Source organism: Oncorhynchus keta, chromosome 5, assembly GCF_023373465.1.
Source record: "Oncorhynchus keta strain PuntledgeMale-10-30-2019 chromosome 5, Oket_V2, whole genome shotgun sequence".
Classification (NCBI taxonomy): Eukaryota; Metazoa; Chordata; class Actinopteri; order Salmoniformes; family Salmonidae; genus Oncorhynchus; species Oncorhynchus keta.
In genome coordinates, this window is record NC_068425.1 from 9,870,692 (window position 1) to 9,885,335 (window position 14,644).

The following is a 14,644-nucleotide window of genomic DNA, read 5'->3' on the forward strand; positions in this document are numbered from 1 at the left end:
AAGCATCCCCGTCATCTGACCACTTCCGTATTGAGCGAGTCACTGGTACTTCCTGCTTCAGTTTTTGCTTGTTAGCAGGATTCAGGAGGATATAATTATGGTCAGATTTACCAAATGGAGAGCGAGGGAGAGCTTTGTATGCATCTCTGTGTGTGGAGTATAGGTGGTCTAGGATTTTTTTCACCCTGGTTGCACATGTGACATGGTGGTAAAAAAATTGGTAAAACTGATTTAAGTTTACCTGCATTAAAGTCCCCAGCCACTAGGAGCGCCGCTTCTGGGTGAGCATTTTCTTCTTTGCTTATGGCCTTATAGAGTGGGTTGAGAGCTGTCTTAGTGCCAGCTTCGCTTTGTGGTGGTAAATAGACGGCTACGAATAATACAGATGAGAACTCTCTTGGTAGATAGTGTGGTCTACAGCTTATCATAAGGTACTCTACCTCAGGCGAGCAATACCTTGAGACTTCTTTAATATTAGATGCACCTGCTGTTATTGACAAAAAGACACACACTCCCACCCCTAGTCTTACCAAAGGTAGCGCCTCTGTTCTGCCGGTGCATGGAAAATCCTGCTAGATTTATATTTTCCGTTTCTTCATTCAGCCACGTCTCGGTGAAACATAAGATGTTACAGTTTTTAATGTCCCGTTGGTAGGATAATCTTAATCGCAGGTCATCAATTTTATTTTCCAATGTTTATCTTCCATTCTTCTTGCTAACACGCAATGGGAGTTTACTCGCTCGCCTCTGGATTCTCAGAAGGTGATTAAGCATGTGAAGCTACATGGCACGTGAACCATCTTTTTTTACAAGCTGATTAGCATGTGAAGAGTGACTTCAGTGGTATCCCAGCCAGTTCTCTCAAACAAACACACCTGTTCTGGTTTAGGAGCTCCTAATGTTCAGCACACACAGCAGAGACACTCAGACAGGTTTGACTGTCTGCAGGTGGTGATGTCATACACAGAGCCAAACACGTGTAGTTGTCTGCATCAGACAGACGAGGGCAGCACTGAACACACAGGGTGATAGACTGATGTAGGCACACACACACACACACACACACACACACACACACACACACACACACACACACACACACACACACGGCACACACACACACACACACACACACACACACACACACACACACACACACACACACACACACACACACACACACACACACACACACACACACACACACACACACACACACACCACACACACACACACACAGAGCTGAGTGGACAGTTTGGGGTGACTGGCTCCTGCCTGGCTTTAGGCAGAGCTGAGTGGGCTCATTCCTGCCTCCACAGACAATAGTGGGGGTTTATGGCCAGAGAAAGGAGGGCTGCCGCCCCAGAATAGACCCAGGAGCCAGGGAGACTCCCCAGCTGAGCTGACCACCCGGCTGAACACATGTGGTGTGTGGTGGGGCCTGTGGTGGGGCTGAGGACCGAGAGATGGAGATGCACTATCCTCATCTCTACATCTCTCTCTGATTTTCTCTCTTGCTCTGTGGATATAGATGTAGGGTTAGGGACAGCTGTCACGCATGCACTGATCAATCCGTTAGGACAATCATCAGGCATGTGTCCATGATGAAGGGAGTCACATCATACAGGTCTTTGATGTGGCCCCAATGATGGGCAGTCACCTCTGAGGCCCCTTCAGATGGGTAGGGACAGAAGGCTGCGTTCTCTGTGCCACTCGCTGCCCCTCACAGCAGCATGTGACCCTGGGGACAGGACAGGACAGGCAGCAGTGGGCCCATTGTCCGTGGTGGTTCTGGTAGAGGGCATGGTACTGCCGGTCCAGGCTGGGGGTAATATGAAAGCGGTACCAGGCAGGCCAGGACAACAGAGCCGATTGACACACTGTGTCCCAAATGGAACCCTATTCACTTTATAGTGCACTACTTTTAACCAGGGCCCATGGGGCTGTAGTACACTATATAGGGAATAGGGTGCCATTTTTGGGACACAAGGACTGTGTCCTGTCCTTACTGCAGCTGCTGGGCTGGGGGTTGAAGGGGGGAGGGGGTTCATCATAATAGGGCCCTTGTTTTGGCTGTAACCCCCCCCCCCCTCCCTGCCCGACAACTCAGAGAACAAAACAAAACACCCACCGGGATGATGCTTTTTCTGATGAGATTGTTATCTATGATGCTGAATGGCTGTATAGTTAAGACAGGACATGTCTTTCAGTAAACACCGTTGTTGTCCCTGTACTGTTTCTTACAGCAGTGTCCTCCTTTTGGAAAAAGGTATTCGCGAGCCAAAAGGTACACTGGCTGTGGTGCAATTGTCTGTCCATAGACAGTATAACAGACTTAATGGAATTCTCTCTCTCTCTCTCCGTAAATCGGTCCTACAGGAGTATGGAGGTTGTGTATCACCCTTCCCCTTCTGTCCTTCGCTTGCTTATCCATCTCTACTCTAATGACAGGGCTCTTCTTGTGACATCCATCTGTCTATGTCCCTAATCTGATTAACTCATATGAGTCTACCCCAACACTTTAATTGGCTACACTGGTTCAATCCCTGCATTTAATTGGCTATGCTTGGCTTGTCCCCCGATTGTGTCCTGATTCTCTTGACCTTTACTGCTCCTGTGTTCGGATTGATCTACGACCTTCCTGCCCTGTGATCTGATTGGTCCTGTCTTACTGCCCCGGCGATCTGATTGGCTCAGTCTTAAAGGGATAATCCACCCTAGAAATGAAATGTGACGAGATACTTCATCATGATACGGTTCTCGTCCCTGGAAATAGGGATAACAAACTATCACATTTCATGACGCTTTTAAAACAATTACCTGAACACTCCATATCGCCAAATAAGCAAATAGGGGCATACTAGTAGAACACATCCACCTGTCTATATCGTCACAAACAAAGTCTATATTTTGTTGAAATGTCCTTAAAGTTCACAGTGCACCTTCAAATGAATAACCTTTCTTCCTTCAACGACCATGGCACAAACCCGTTTTCTCCTCGAGTTGCCATAGCAACCGGACTCACACAGCTTTGCGCTAGAAATGCAATCGCTACCATGTCGAACATGGTGATATTGTAACTCCTAAATAAAGCAACACCTCGCGGCACAACGCCTCTCCCCTATTAGACCTAGATAGTTTGTGTGTATGTATTGATATGTAGGCTACGTGTGCCTTTTTGAAATCAATGTAGTTCTGTCCTTGAGCTGGTCTTGTCCATTAATGTTCTGTATTATGTCATGTTTCATGTTTTGTGTGGACCCCAGGAAGAGTAGCTGCTGCTTTCGCAAAGGATAATGGGGCTCCTAATAAAATGCCAAAATTGATAGTGCAGTTTGTTTCAGGGATTTTACAACTAGCTACTGTAACTACTTCACATGCTGATATTGACTTTGGTGCTATTGTGTGTAGCAATTTTTTAGCTAGCCAGACAGCCTTTCTAGAGAGAGCATTGCATTATGGGGTTTGTAGTCAACCTGAGCACTGCAGATTTCTACAAGTATGTTTTTTGCTTCCTAATTTATTCTAAACGACGAAATGCAATTTTTCTTCACAACATATGTTGCTCTCACATATTAGCGTTATTTAACAACGTAAATCATAGGAATCTGTAGATTTGAGTGGATTATTCTTTAAAAGCCCCAGTTGTCACTGTCTGGTGTCTTGTCCAGTGGTGATACCTTGAGGCTGGTGTGCAGGGCAGACTCTGGTGGGTAGACGATGAAGTGGCGCAGCGTGAAGCCGAAGCCCTGTGAGTTCTTCTGGAGTAGTAGCGTCCGGGGACCCTGCCAGCCAAAGCCAACCCCCTCTCCTCCCGCCCCCATCGCAGGCCGAGGGTTGTCACCGGCCGAGGAGAGCCCATCTCTCCAACCCTTTGCCTGTTAAACAGAAAGAGAATAAAAACATGTGAGACTCAGGTCATACCCCCAAAACAAATCACTTACGTCACTCCAACGGTCAACACTCCATCAACACTTAACCAGTTCCTCCTTCCACCAAGTATTCCCAGGAAAAACTTTCATAACTTTATGGAACTGGAACAAAGGTCAAACGACATCCATGCTACAAGAGCCAGGCCTCAGAGTGACATCACCACTTAATGGGCTGCTGGTTACTTCATTAGTGACTTCCCCTGCAGGCAAGAATAGGAATGTGTCTGTTTCTGTCCTGGGAGACTGGCGGACAATGAGTGTAGGTGTGTATCCATATGTTTTAATGCTAGTAGGTGAGAGTTGAGCACGGCTGGCCTATAGGGTCAGGCAGTCCCCACATGGCACCCAGCACCACAACAATGTCCCATAAACCACTAAGGGGTCCTGGGGGGTGCGGCCGCTGTCAGGAAGAGCCCAGGTCTAGACGGAGGGGAGCGGGGGGTGTTCCGTCCTGAGCTCACCCAGGAATGCTCAGGACGGAACTCTAGACAATTAAGGAATGTCTATAATCAATCAGGACTGACCTTGGTCACCTTGCACCAGCGTGGTGTGAAAGGGTCAGGGTGAGCCTGAGTAGATTGCCACTCATTTTCCCCAAAGAAGGCAAATAACAAACGTGACAGATACACGTGAGAACTAATACCCTGATGCTGCTGCTCCAACCCACATATGTCATTCAAACACAACCACCTGACCAAACAGGGATGGGAGGGAGACAACCTTCCTAAACGTAAATGAGCCTTTACCTCTGGACTCATCTCTATGGAAGTCCAGTTATTTAACTGTACCGGTGTCTCTCCTCCTGACTCTCCACTCTGAGGGTGTGTGTGTGTGTGTGTGTGTGTGTGTGTGTGTGTGTGTGTGTGTGTGTGTGTGTGTGTGTGTGTGTGTGTGTGTGTGTGTGTGTGTGTGTGTGTGTGTGTGTGTGTGTGTGTGTGTGTGTGTGTGTGTGTGTGTGTGTGTGTGTGTGTGTGTGTGTGTGCGTGCGTGTGTGTGTGTGCGTGCGTGCGTGCGTGCGTGCGTGCGTGCGTGTGCGTGCGCGTGCGTGCGTGCGTGCGTGCGTGCGTGCGTGCGTGCGTGCGTGCGTGTGTTTGCGTGCGTGTGCGTTTTTTTTTTTTTAATGCTAGTAGGTGAGTGGTGAGCATGGCTGGCCCCCAGCTGGCTGTAGCCCTTCATACTCGTACCAGTATGCGTGTTGAAAATGTCAGATTTGGACACTGACAAGTGCCTAAATTGGAACGCAGTGGCTGCACCGTAACATGCAATACATGACATCAGAGCTCAGGGTCTCCACTTCGACAGCACTTTAAGGGTTTTGACTGACATCCGTTCTGAACCTGAGCACCTGGTGATGAAGTTGGCCCCATCTCTCCCACTAATTGGGCAACTCTGGCGCAAATTTGTCGCTGTCGGAATGAGGGAAGTAAATGAAGAGGACTCAACGTATTTTGAAAGATGAGAAGTTGAAAGTGATAATAAATACTGCCTTGACGTCATACAAGTGTGCACTTCACATTTCGTTGGGATTTATAACGGACCGTTTTTGGATTGCGTAAACAAAAACGGTAATTGTGTGATGGCGGGGATGCAGGGTTGTGTTCCAACCAAAACGACTACAGGTGTGCTCTAGTTCCTCAACGGCACAGCTAGGAGAGCTCAAAAAGCACCTTATAGTTGAAGACTCTTTTTTTGAGTCATAAAGTGTGTTGAAACGACTTAGGAACTGTGTACACTTTGGAGAGGTGTTTGGCCACTTGGAGACACCAGTCAGTCCTCTGACTCAAACCCATGTTTCTTTTTATGTCTTATGTTGCATCTTCCCCACATATTCCAGGAAATGTTCTTATCATTTTACTGAATGTGTTCAGAGTATTTTCAGATTTCGTTATAAACAAAAAGTATAGTAAAAGCAAAACATACATAAAATCAACAGTGTAATGTTTGGATTCAGTTTTGTGTCAGATGAACTGTCCTCACCTCTGGTCTAATCATTTCCCCATAATCTCCAAATGGTTCCCTTTGAATTGCTACCATGGTTATGGATATGCTTTCCATATTTCTTCTGTAAAAAAAAACATTTAAATTCAGCCCTATCCATATAGGTTAGTTCCCACGCGTGTAAGGGGTTAACCCCCAACGCAAACCCTATATTTCACTTCCTGTGCCCCTCCCCCCCCCTCCACACTACTCTGACCTTGCAGGGCCAATCACCCAGTCCGCTCAACAACAGGAAGTGGCAGGCTGGGGACAGGAAGTGTGGTACCGTAGAGGAGGGATAACCAGGCATACAGAGCACCTATAAATACAAAACCCCAGGGGGCTGGGTGTTTGTGCTCCCTCCCTCCCATTCTACCGCTCCTCCCCTCCACCATCCCCACATATAAATTCTTGCCATATGATCCAGCTGGAGTGACCATTACAACACATCCTCTCTTTGTCCTCCTCTCCTCTTTCCTGCTTGATGCACAGCTCTCCATACAGGTGATGATGTAACCTTGTTCTCACCGTTTCACAATGCCCAGGCAACTCTCCCACATTTCATAAACAGATGAGAGACGAGAGGCATGAGGATAATAAGGGAGAAAGTTTAAATGAGAGATGCATGAAAGTGAGGGAAGAGAAGGGAGCTGAAGAGAGTGAAAATGAAAGAGTAGGCTTAGGATATGAAGAGAGAAAGAAAGAGACTAGCCAGAGGGAATTCCAGAGTGGGCGGTTGGTTTGAGGCATGTTGAAACACACACTGACGGGGACTGGCAAGGAGGGGGTGAGGAGAGCGATGGAAGGAGAGAATGATAGAGAGAGGGAAGGAGCGAGTGGAGAGGGCAGGAGCGAGAGCAGGCTGGGCCAAGGGCGAGACAGGTTCCAGCACGCTGGTTTCGACCGCACAGCCCCTCCCGGCGCTGAGAATACCAAACCCTGTGATTACCCCAAACACAGAGACTGGAGCTCTGGGCCAGAGATGATTCCCACTGCATGTCAGCCTGCCTGCCTGACCCTGAGTGTGTGGGTGACGTCTGTGACTGCCTGACTATTCTCCACTAAACACCCCCACAACAAGTCTCCATCTAACTACAGTAGGTTACACTCCAGCCTCTAGGTTACACTCCAGACACGAGGTCTAGCATCATTGATTAAACTTACATCTGTCTGTCAGCTTATGTAAAACCTGACTGTATTTAGGCTATATCTAATAGTCTTTCCATGGCCACAAGGAAACCTTTCTCTAGTCTAGCTAATCCAAAAGGGGAACATTTGGCACTTCACTCTGCACTTCTCTGACATCTGCCTAGATCTCTCAAATCAAATCAAAGTGTATTGCTCGCGTACACAGATCTGCAGGTGCAGCGAACACGCTTGTGTTTCTAGCAACGACAATAAGTGCAATAATACAACAATACACACATAATCCAGAAAAATAAAAGAAACAAATTAAGATATATCAGAACGAGCAATGTCAGAGACCGGCATATAAATATATACGTATGTATATAAATATACTGTACATACATATAGTGGTGTGTAAAGACAGTATGGACAGTATATGAATAGAAATGGTGTGTACAGCCGTAGTTAAAAAGCAGCGATTCTAGGACAAACTCACATGAATAGGCTAATCATGATACACAAATGACACAATACGGAGGAGCCCTGCCACATGCCATTAATTCGGATAATTAGCACTAAAGGCACCATAATGAGAACTCCTATTAAAATGCCACGTGGGGCCACCAGGAATCCATACACAATATTTCCCATAATTCCTATTCGTCTATATTAGAGGTCGACCGATTAATCGGAATGGCCGATTAATTAGGGCCGATTTCAAGTTTTCATGACAATTGAAAATCAGTATTTTTTTGGGACACCGATTTGGCCGATTATTATTATTATTTTGCCATTAGTTAAGAACACATTCTTATTTTCAATGATGGCCTAGGAACGGTGGGTTAACTGCTTCGTTCAGGGGCAGAACGACAGATTGTTTACCTTGTCAGCTCGGGGGATTCAATCTTGCAACCTTACAGTTAACTAGTCCAACGCTCTAACCACCTGATTACCACCTGATTACATTGCACTCCACAAGGAGCCTGCCTGTTACATGAATGCAGTAAGCCAAGGTAAGTTGCTAACTTATCTTATAAAAAACAATCAATCATAATCACTAGTTAACTACACATGGTTGATGATATTACTAGTTTATCTAGCGTGTCCTGCGTAGCATATAATTGATGCGGTGCGTATTCGCGAAAAAGGACTGTCGATGCTCCAATGTGTACCTTTCTTAAAATCAATACACAGAAGTATATATTTTTAAACCTGCATATTTAGCTAAATGAAATCCAGGTTAGCAGTCAATATTAACCAGGTGAAATTGTGTCACTTCTCTTGCGTTCATTGCACGCAGAGTCAGTGTATATGCAACAGTTTGGGCCGCCTAATTTGCCAGAATTTTACGTAATTATGACATAACATTGAAGGTTGTGCAATGTAACAGGAATATTTTGACTTAGGGATGCCACCCGTTAGATAAAATACGGAACGATTCCGTATTTCACTGAAAGAATAAACGTCTTGTTTTCGTGATGATAGTTTCCGGATTCGACCATATTAATGACCTACGGCTCGTATTTCTGTGTGTTATTATGTTATAACTAAGTCTATGATTTGATTTAGCAGTCTGATTGAGCGGTGATAGGCAGCAGCAGGCTTGTAAAGCATTCATTGAAACAGCACTTTCGTGCATTTTGCCAGCAGCTCTGCTGTTTATGACTTCAAGCCTATCAACTCCCGAGATTAGGCTGGTGTAACGATGTGAAATGGCTAGCTAGTTAGCGGGGTGCGCGCTAATAGCGTTTCAAACGTCACTCGCTCTGAGACTTGGAGTAGTTATTCCCCTTGCTCTGCATGGGTAACGCTGCTTCGAGGGTGGCTGTTGTTGTTGTGTTCCTGGTTTGAGCCCAGGTAGGAGCGAGGAGAGGGACGGAAGCTATACTGTTACACTGGCAATACTAAAGTGCCTATAAGAACATCCAATAGTCAAAGGTTAATGAAATACAAATGGTATAGAGAGAAATAGTCCTATAATTACAAAAATAACTACAACCTAAATCTTCTTACCTGGGAATATTGAAGACTCATGTTAAAAGGAACCACCAGCTTTCTATGTTCTCATGTTCTGAGCAAGGAACTTAAACGTTAGCTTTCTTACATGGCACATATTGCACTTTTACTTTCTTCTCCAACACTTTGTTTTTGAATTATTTAAACCAAATTGAACATGTTTCATTATTTATTTGAGGGTAAATTGATTTTATTGATGTATTATATTAACTTAAAATAAGTGTTCTTTCAGTATTGTTGTAATTCTCATTATTACAAATACATTCTTAAAAAATTGCCCGATTAATCGGCAGTGGCTTTTTTTTGGGTCCTCCAATAACTCGGTATCGGCGTTGAAAAATCATAATCGGTCGACCTCTAGTCTATATAACCACATTGTGTTGCTATTGGGGTGGGCAGCAGACAGGTGTCCATCTCACCACTACTCGAACATTCATATCAGGCAGTACATCCCCAGCCTAACGATGGTAGTTATGAAGTGATTGTTAAGCTATATTTTAGTTCAGCGGTTGCAAATGATGGTGAAGAAAAGGAATGCCTGAAAGACATCACACACACACACACACACACACACACACACACACACACACACACACACACACACACACACACACACACACACACACACACACACACACACACACACACACACACACACACACACACACACACACACACTGGGGGAACAATGGTCTTTCAAACAGTTGAGAGCTGCATCCCGTTTGAAAAGTTGGGCTTTACAGAGGTTTACAAACGCTGACACGCTTTTAATCCAGAGACCCACTGTCCGCTCCGTAGCACTGGTCTGAGAGCTGGACGGATGGGTGGATGGGGGACGGATGGGTGGATGGGGGACGGATGGGTGGATGGGGGACGGGAGAAGAGAAAGGGGTACAAACTGAAGAAGTGACAAGCACTGCTACTTTAAGGTTCAATAGTTCTTCCTGGTCAGATCAGGAAAAACCCAGGGCCCTAGCTACTGTGTATCAAAGGCCCTCCCACCTCTATCATTGTCTCTACTCCAGCTCCTCTCCAAGCCAGAATACATCCTAGTTCAAACTAGCATGACAGCCGACATCGGACTGTGTGCCGGTAGGCCAGCCGCACCATGGCAGCCTTTTAAACACATACAGTATTTCACAATCGAGTATAAACAGTCATTCAGCAAACCTGACGCACAGCTTCAACAATAACGTCTCTGTCTTTTACACAACCGTCTGAATTCCACTGTCTGTCTCTGTGTGTGTGTGTGTGTGTGTGTGTGTGTGTGTGTGTGTGTGTGTGTGTGTGTGTGTGTGTGTGTGTGTGTGTGTGTGTGTGTGTGTGTGTGTGTGTGTGTGTGTGCTCAAGAACCTGTCTTAGCCCTCTGTCAGATCGAGTCAGTTGATGTCACATCAGTTAAACAGGGTTTTCTCCTCGAGCAACTCTGCTGAATATGAATCTCCAGTAACACATACCCCCCTCACCCACCCTCTCCAAAACGGTCTCTAACCTACACCCCATGGGGGAAATAGGTAGGACTGGAGTGCCGAGGCTAGCACTACATTACTATCTGCATAATTATCCTCGTATTGTTTGTCTAACCAATGAAATTGTCGAACCCGAGCTTTTAATCTATATGTCCGTAATAAAGCCATTTTGTGGAGGAAAACATATTCTGATTGGCTGGGCCTGGCTGCCAAGTGAACTGTAAATTGTTGCATGCTGCATTTATATTTTTGTTCAGTATACTTCCACAGATCTGAGCCATAATAACCCAAACTCTCCTTAAACCCTACACTCAGTGGCATACAGGCAACAGTAAAGTCTATCAGGCTACTGGATGGATGAAAATGTGTCTACTCCCATCAGAGAGAGATACTGAGAGATTCCAGGACTGATGCTGTACACATTACTGGTGTTACTATCCTAGTCAACACAATTACAGAGGGAGCAGGCTGAGATTACAGGACTGATGCTGTACACATTACTGGTGTTACTATCCTAGTCAACACAATTACAGAGGGAGCAGGCTGAGATTACAGGACTGATGCTGTACACATTACTGGTGTTACTATCCTAGTCAACACAATTACAGAGGGAGCAGGCTGAGATTACAGGACTGATGCTGTACACATTACTGGTGTTACTATCCTAGTCAACACAATTACAGAGGGAGCAGGCTGAGATTACAGGACTGATGCTGTACACATTACTGGTGTTACTATCCTAGTCAACACAATTACAGAGGGAGCAGGCTGAGATTACAGGACTGATGCTGTACACATTACTGGTGTTACTATCCTAGTCAACACAATTACAGAGGGAGCAGGCTGAGATTCCAGGACTGATGCTGTACACATTACTGGTGTTACTATCCTGGTCAACACAATTACAGAGGGAGCAGGCTGAGATTACAGGACTGATGCTGTACACATTACTGGTGTTACTATCCTAGTCAACACAATTACAGAGGGAGCAGGCTGAGATTACAGGACTGATGCTGTACACATTACTGGTGTTACTATCCTAGTCAACACAATTACAGAGGGAGCAGGCTGAGATTACAGGACTGATGCTGTACACATTACTGGTGTTACTATCCTAGTCAACACAATTACAGAGGGAGCAGGCTGAGATTACAGGACTGATGCTGTACACATTACTGGTGTTACTATCCTAGTCAACACAATTACAGAGGGAGCAGGCTGAGATTACAGGACTGATGCTGTACACATTACTGGTGTTACTATCCTAGTCAACACAATTACAGAGGGAGCAGGCTGAGATTACAGGACTGATGCTGTACACATTACTGGTGTTACTATCCTAGTCAACACAATTACAGAGGGAGCAGGCTGAGATTACAGGACTGATGCTGTACACATTACTGGTGTTACTATCCTAGTCAACACAATTACAGAGGAGCAGGCTGAGATTACAGGACTGATGCTGTACACATTACTGGTGTTACTATCCTAGTCAACACAATTACAGAGGGAGCAGGCTGAGATTACAGGACTGATGCTGTACACATTACTGGTGTTACTATCCTAGGCAACACAATTACAGAGGGAGATACTGAGATTACAGGACTGATGCTGTACACATTACTGGTGTTACTATCCTAGTCAACACAATTACAGAGGGAGCAGGCTGAGATTACAGGACTGATGCTGTACACATTACTGGTGTTACTATCCTAGGCAACACAATTACAGAGGGAGCAGGCTGAGATTACAGGACTGATGCTGTACACATTACTGGTGTTACTATCCTAGTCAACACAATTACAGAGGGAGCAGGCTGAGATTCCAGGACTGATGCTGTACACATTACTGGTGTTACTATCCTAGTCAACACAATTACAGAGGGAGATACTGAGATTACAGGACTGATGCTGTACACATTACTGGTGTTACTATCCTAGTCAACACAATTACAGAGGGAGCAGGCTGAGATTACAGGACTGATGCTGTACACATTACTGGTGTTACTATCCTAGTCAACACAATTACAGAGGGAGCAGGCTGAGATTACAGGACTGATGCTGTACACATTACTGGTGTTACTATCCTGGTCAACACAATTACAGAGGGAGATACTGAGATTACAGGACTGATGCTGTACGCCATTTCTCAACTGCATGTCTGAGAGAGAGACAGAGAGAGAAAGCAAACACACACTGCGCTTAAACACACGCACGCACGCACACACACTGAGTGCACATGGATTAGAGATGCCCTGAAAAATGCAGGCCTGGAGGGCGCATTGTCCCTCCACCCCCCCTCAAACTGCCACATAACAAGCCCCTTCATCTGCCTTAACTCACTAATTAGTAACGCCCCTCCAGGGGGAAACAGTCAATATGGCACAACCCCCTAAAGAGGACAACACAACTATAGCTGATGCTTAATGATTACTGCATTATTGTCGCTCACATTCAGCATCACACTGCCACATACAAACCAGTGGAGGCTGCTGAGGGGAGGACGGCTCTTAATAATGTCTGGAACGGAGCGAATGGAATGGCATCAAACACATGGAAACCACTCATTGCGTTCCAGCCATTACCCCGAGCCCGTCCTCCCCAATTACGGTGCCACCAACCTCCTGTGACCAACAGAGAAAAACACGTGAGAAGCTCTATCTCGCTAACACACAAACAAGCATACACACTGCACAATTTGCAAAACACCAGTTCCACATAACTATATGGATACCTCAACTGAGATTCTGAGGTAGACCCACAAACCTCCACCTTGCAGGGGTGTGGTGGGCACTGGGCACAGTCCTTACCCTGGGCTGGTGAGAATGTTGCTGGGCACGGCTGCCGACCAGGACTGGCCTCATGGTGGGGGGCGAGGGCAAGGGGGCACCACGCAGCACTGCCAACCAGATACAGCGAGGCTCGGCGGCACTACAGTCCACTCCTACGGGATTCTGGAAGCACCACTCTGACCTAGTTGGTAGAGCAGGGTAAGGGGGCATAGCCGCGGGCATGGGGGCACAGAGATTACCCAACACGGGCCGACCCGATTCCAACATTTGCCACACACAGGAGGAGGCAAAGTCTTGACACTATCGCACAAACTATCGCTATTTTCCAGTAAATTACGCCGGTGTCAGTGTAACACCTACATCCTCTCTGGCCAAGTCATACTTCCATTGAGATGAACCAATCAGTGAAAGCAGAAGCCAAGAGGGCTGAGTAGCTCTTCAGATGGACCAAGATCATCCCTGAAAAGAAAGAAAAAATCCCAATAGTTCCAACCAACTCAGTTCAGTCTAGTCCCCTGTTCTCCTCGGTGTTCCTCTCCATCCTGATGCTGGCACGTCCCCAGATACATGCCTTTAGTTCCACATCACAGTCTCAAACTCCAGACCTCCAAGGACGTGAAGGAGCTTTCCAAGGCACACACACTCACGCTGGGGGGTGCACGCATGCCGTGGTGAGGCGTCCTAGGCCCTGAAATGATATTAAAGACGTCCTGGAGAGCAGATGTACGACAGAGTGGTAGCAGAGAGGTCTAGTTTCCGTACAGACAGACAGACGGTCTGACTGACTGACTGACTGACTGACTGACTGACAGAGCGACTGAAAGACTAACTGACAGTGCCTCTCCTCTCCCAGCACAGCAGTGTCCTGTCCAGTAGTGTTCAGCAGGACACAAAGCCACTGTGTCTGTCAACCACCCTAACACACAAACTGTCACAGCTAGAGGGCTGGCTCCTCTGTCTCCTCTGTCCTCCCTCCTCCTCTCGCTCTCTCTCTTTCCCGCCCTCCCTGTCTCTCTCTTCCAGAATCTCTTTTTTTCCCCTCCTTCTGTCAGCCTCCAGCTCGCTGTCCGGCTTCACTTCTACCAATTCATCCTTCGCTCCGTCTCTGTCCCTCGTTCACGCTCTCCCTCCTCTGTTCCCTCCTGTCTGCACTCTGCTCCGTGTGATCCCTCACTCCACGATCATTCCAATCTGTCACGCAAAATCCACTTTGAGAGAGCCAAACACACACAACATCCAACATGTACACTGTGAACACTGAGGGCCGGGCCCCGACACTGTGCTCCACTCTTGAGGTCCGGATGGAGTTTAACTGTAGGCTGGTGATGTGG

The 14,644-nt window shown here is 46.5% G+C and overlaps 1 pseudogene; it reads right to left on the reverse strand.

The window, feature by feature from the left end:
* LOC118384146 (rho GTPase-activating protein 23-like) overlaps positions 1 to 14,243 on the reverse strand; it is a 47,645-nt pseudogene extending 33,402 nt beyond the window's left edge.
* Positions 14,244 to 14,644: the final 401 nt, after the last annotated feature.